Source organism: Tauraco erythrolophus, chromosome 5, assembly GCF_009769465.1.
Source record: "Tauraco erythrolophus isolate bTauEry1 chromosome 5, bTauEry1.pri, whole genome shotgun sequence".
NCBI lineage: Eukaryota > Metazoa > Chordata > Aves > Musophagiformes > Musophagidae > Tauraco > Tauraco erythrolophus.
Genome location: NC_141469.1, coordinates 30,875,402 through 30,881,401, shown reverse-complemented (window position 1 = coordinate 30,881,401; position 6,000 = coordinate 30,875,402).

Below are 6,000 nucleotides of genomic sequence, written 5' to 3'. Positions count from 1 at the left end.
CTCCTGCGCCGGACCACGCGCGCCCTCACGCCCGGCACGAGCCTCTCCCGCGGGGCGGCAGCGGCGCTTCCCGGGGCTCCCGCTGACTCACCCGAGGAGTTTCCCGGCGCCCGTCGGCACCGCGCTGAGGCAGCGAAGCGGCGGGACGGAAAGGGGGATGGGGAGGGAAACGTGGACACGCGCGAGGCCCCTTCCCGCCGCGGGCGGCTCGCGCACGGAAGGCACGCGTGGGGCGGGCGAGCTGCTCCCCCGCCGCGGGGCTGCGGGGAGAGGGAGCGCCTCCCCCGATCCCGTGAGGAGAGGGGGCCATAACGAGAGGGGGCTTACCTCAGCCGCGGCTCGTCTCGGCTCCGCGACGGCCGCCGAGCCCCGCTCCACAGCCCCGCTCCACAGTGGCCGCCGTGCCCAGCGCCCGCCCCTTCCTTCACCTGCCGGGACGGGCCCGCCTCCCGCGCCCGCCCAGCGGCAGGAGCTGCCGGCAGCCGGGACTCAGCGGGCGCTGCTCGGCCCGTGGAGGGGCGTCGGCCGGCGGGGGCGGGCTGAGCGCAGAGGGGGCTGGGCCGCGCAGCGCGGCGGTGCGGCCAAGGCTGTTTGTGCCGGAGGGGCTTCCTCGCCCCGCCGCGGTCCGGTCTGAAAGCAGTCGCCACCGCTCGGCTCTGTCGGGGCGCTGAAAACTATCAGCCCACTCATGAGCCCTCTTAGTGGCGGCCACTGGCTCAGCTCTGTCAAATGCAGGGATAAAAGCCGCAGCGACATGGCTTGGTAGGATCGGGTTCTGTCTGACTGACACCAGGATCTGCCGTAGGTTCCTACCTGGAGAACACCAGGGGCGGCGTGAAAGCAGGTTGTGACATACCTGCAAATGGTGAGGATGATTTGCGAGTGTCCTACGTCCATCAGCAGGCGGAGGCACTGGTTCAGGACAGGCCAGACCGCGGGAGCACAGTCCTGCCTCTGCGGGTCTGGGAGGTGTCAGGGGCACAGCGGCATGTGCAGCCCGGCTTGTGCGGGCACAGGCTGAGTTTGCACACAGGAGAGGGGGTACCTCAGTCACAGAATAGTTGGGGTTGGAAGGGACCCTAAAGATCATCTAGTTCCAACACCCCTGCCATGGGCAGGGACACCTGATCAGGTTGCTCAAAGCCTCGTCCAACCTGGCCTTAACACTTCCAGGGACAGGGCATCCACAACTTCTCTGGGTGATTGGTTCCAGTGCCTCAACACCCTCATTGTAAAAAATTTCTTCCTTAGATCTAATCAAAATCTCCCCTCTTCAAGTTTAAATCCATTACCCCTTAGTCCTATCACTACACGCCCTTGTAAAAAGTCCCTCTCCAGCTTTCCTGTAGGCCCCCTTTAAGTACTGGAAGGCTGCAGTAAGATCACCCCAGAGCCTTCTCTTCTCCAGGCTGAACAGCCCCAACTCTCTCAGCCTGTCTTCATAGCAGAGGTGCTCCAGCCCTTTGATCATCTTTGTGGCCCTCCTCTGGACTTCTCCAGCAGCTCCATGTTCCTCTCATGTTAGGGTCCCCAAAGCTGAATGCAGTACTGCAGGTGGCGTCTCACGAGAGCAGAGGGGCAGAATCACTGCCCTCGACTTGCTGGCCATGCTTCTTTTGATGTAGCCCAGGATACAGTTGGCTTTCTGGGCTGCCAGCACACATTGCCGGCTCATATTGAGCTTCTCATCCACCAGCACTCCCAAGTACTTCTCCTCAGGGCTGCTCTCAATCCATTCTCCACCCAGCCTGTACTTGTGCTTGAGATTGCCCCGACCCACGTGCAGGACCTTGCACTTGGCCTTGTTGAACTTCATGGGGTTCTCACAGGCCCACCTCTCCAGCCTGTCAAGGTCTCTCTGGATGGCATCCCTTCCCTCCAGCGTGTCCACAACACCACACAGCTTGGTCTCATCAGCAAACCTGCTGAGAGTTCACTTGATCTCACTGTCCACATCGCCGACAAAGATCTTAAACAGCACCAGCCCCAGTACTGACCCCTGAGGAACACCACTCATCACAGGCCTCCACTTGGACATGGAGCCATTGATCGCAACTCTTTGAGTGCGACCATCCAGCCAACTCCTTATCCACTGAGTGGTCCATCTGTCAAATCCATGTCTTTCCAGTTTAGAGACAAGGATGTCATGGGAGACAGTGTCAAATGCTTTGGACAAGTCCAGGTAGATGATGTCAGTTGCTCTTCCCTTATCCACCAATGCTGTAACCCCATTGTAAAAGGCCACCAAATTTTTCAGGCATGATTTGCCCTTAGTGAAGCCATGTTGGCTGTCACCAATTACCCCCTTATTTTTCATGTGCCTTAGCATAGTTTCCAGGAGGATCTGCTCCATGATCTTGCCAGTCACAGAGGTGAGACTGACTGGCCTGTAGTTCCCCGGGTCTTCCTTTGTTCCCTTTTTAAAAATGGGGGCTGTGTTTCCCCTTTTCCAGTCAATTGGAACTTCACTGGACTGCCATGACTTCTCAGATACGATGGATAAAGGTTTAGCAGCTTCATCTGCCAGTTCCCTTAGGACTTGCGGATGCATCTCATCAGGTCCCATGGACTTGTGCAATGCCCTGCTTCTGTTCCCAGGACCACTGCGGAGTTAGCCAGAGTCCGAAACAGCCTAGGGCCCCGCCAGCCACTCTGGCTCTGGGCTGGCTGCACACTGAGACCCTGGGTTGCCTTCATTCACTTCATTCTCCCATGTTAAATGTTACTTTAAGATATATTTTCATTTCATTCAGTATTTTGAATTCTCTCGGGCTTTGGTTTGTTTCTCCATTTGCCTTTTATGACTTCCCAGATTTCTTTTTCTAACTGAAAAAAGCCCAAAAAGAGCGTGTTTTTTTTTTTTAATAAGATCAGCAGAAAAAGCAGAAAATTGAAAAAATCAGTTACTTTAAAAATATACAGAAGTTAAATATGAAAAAAAATCTATCAAAAAGCTATTTAAAAATGCTCAGCAACTTAGAATGCTTTTTTTTCTTGTAAAATTATATACAGTGTAATGTTACCACTGTGAGAGTAGTCCTATGCGAGGCACAAAGCGTTCAGTTTAAACTACGTTTACTTTTGTAAAAAGAAGGTAACTCAAAAAGAGCACTTAATAAAGTAATATTCTTAAAACATTGATCTTTGCATAATTCTGTAGATTTATTTGAGTGAAAAGCAGCAGATTCCTTTGGTGACTGGTCAGTTAATACTTGAATTTGGGTTTAAAGCCTTTAACCTTTACAATGGTATTAGAGCAGTGTCTGTGGTCAGAAGATAAGGTGGTGCGATATTTCCTGTGATGTCATTTACTAGTATTTTTCTTTGTCATTCCCAGAAATCTGTAGCGTGAAGCAGCAAAGAGAATCCCTCTTCTGAATACAACAGAGTGCTGGGTCTGTGCAATGAAGCCCTGTGTTCCACGTACAAGGGAGACTAGCAAAAGCTGGTTAGGAAATGTGGTTTAGTGATGACCTTTGATTGATTTATACCATAAATACAGCACTGTTAACACCTACTATTGGATTCGAAGGAATCTCTACATAAAGAAAAAGATCGTTTCTGAGTACAAGGGAGTAATTGCACTGGCAGAGCCTAAGGAAAATGAAGTTTCTTAAACTTTCTCACAACGTGTATCACCTCAGTTACAACCAGCAGCAGCCTTTACCCTGGCCTTCACTTTCTGTTGCACAAAGATTGCCGGCTGTGTACACTCGTGAGCAGGCTGTGCAACACAAGTAAGTCCCATGTGAAGACCGCAAGCGGGAAAGCTGTTTGTACGTAGCACTACCACTGACTTGGGTGCGAGTTCTGTGTCAGAACATCCTGACTTTGTTAGTGGAAATTACAGCATTTATTTTCCTGCCTGACTAAACCCAGAACTTTCGGTCTCCAGAGAAGACAGATGAGTGCATCAACCACGTTAAGCTGAAGCAGGTGTGGGGAACCTTCGTTTTGTTGGCTCAATATGCCCTGTGACTTCATTTTATAGGGTACAGCCCACGATTAAAACTAGCCTGTGTGTTATTACTGGATAGTGGAGCATGGTAATGTGCAGTCTGCCAAATGTGTTGGAAAGGCACGTTTGGTCCTTAGCAAGGAAAATGTTGCCCACCCCCAAACTGAAGGCTAAACTGACAAGCCTTTATACAAACTGTATTACAGGGTAACAGGCCCTTCTCCATCTCTCCTCTGAGCTGAGTTTTCCTTTTGTACAAGCTAAGCTTTCTGCGTGACCTAAATTGCACTCAGTGTTCCAGCTGAGAGGACTCGAATACTTGCTTATTCCTCCTGGAAACGCTGCCCAGGACCTTTTAGGGTCACGCTTGTGGAACATCAGGAAATCATAATTATGTTATGAGCTTGCTCTTTCTCAGTTGTCTCAAACTGATGAACTCATTACTTGTTTCTAAAGCTTTTACCAGCTCCCAACTGAACTGTATACTCTTGAACTTGCATTATTCATTCATTATTCATTGAAGCCACCCGGTTATTTGGAATTGCAATAATCTTCTGTAGTGAGGAAACATCCCAACTTAATTTTATCAGTGAATATAACATTACCTTCATTTAAAAAATCCATGCTCTTATCAAAGAGAATGGTCAGACTAGTCTGGCAGGGTCTACTTTGCAGAAAAAAAATCCAATTTTATCCTATTTACCTCTACATCCTTAATTATATTTTTCCTTCAAATTTGTATATAACAAATCAGATTGAAGGAACTATAGCTGTGGTGCTGCTTTCACTTCCATTCTTGAATACAGAATTTGCATAAGCCTTATTATGAAAAAGAGTATGTGATTTTTTAACTGGACTAGATTCCCAACCTAACAGACTTAAGAAAATACTTATTTGTGATTTCATTAGCCAGGTCATCCAGAATTCTGAGAAAGATGCTATCGCTCGCTCCATTGCGGCTCTGCTTCCTCTTTCCTTGTTCTCTTTTGCTTCCCCCCCCCCCCCCTAATGTGCCTGCAAACCCTTGGTCTATTTGTTATAATTATCTTTGCATGTCTAATTTAGCTTGACTTTTGGCAAGTCTCATTTCCTGGTCTCGGAACCCAGTTTACCTTTGCTGATCAGTCATTCTTTCTGTTTCTTGCAGAATCTCTGCATATACCTGATTTTCCCATTTGTGATGGCTTGCTGCACTTGGAGCTCCAGCTGCTCTACAAAAGCTGCTTTCCTTGGTTTTTGTGCAGTCATGTGGCACAGAAGTTGTAAATAGCCCAGTGTCAGCTGTCTTTACCAAACTGACCATCCTCTAAAATGCCAACCTTGGGTGCGGGTAGGAATGGGGAGGGAGGGTTGCTTGGGTTTTGGCTTTGTTTATTTCTAATTCTATCAATTACCCTGTAAAAAATGAGCTAAAAAACGCTCAGTCCTAAGGAACAGAAGCATTTGTGTCAAACTTCAGGTACTTGTATTCTGCTTGAAAAGCATCAGAGAATTGTGTAACTACAAAAGTATGGAAGTGCCAGATTAAAAGCTGGTATTGTGATACTAACAAGATTTCCAACTATGGGATTCAGGATTGGGTTACCTATAGAAATATGCAACATACCTAATGCTTGAAATATGCTCAGGTATTTCTCATTCTATTGTTCTACCACAGAATCATGGCCAGTTCTGATGTTGTTTGTTGCTGTTTCTTTTAGTTGCTATCCCAACCTGGGAATGCAGACCGAAACCACGTTGAGTCTGGCTCCAGAGACACTATCACAAGGGGCCCTAATGGGGCCTCTCAGTAACAGTGCGGGACACATAAATAGTAACATTTGCTCCAAGAGGTACAAGGATTCCGACTGTTCTCTCCAAAAGGCACCCATTAAAATGACAACATATTTAGGTGCAAAAAGGGTACTTTTGATAGCTAGAAGTGCCAGGGAAACATGAAAAATATTTAACTTCCAAAGATAAAGAGATCTGAAAAAGAGCAAATGTTTTCATTAATGGTATTCTCTGTTGTATACTGTGTTAAAAATAAAGCCTCTGTTTTA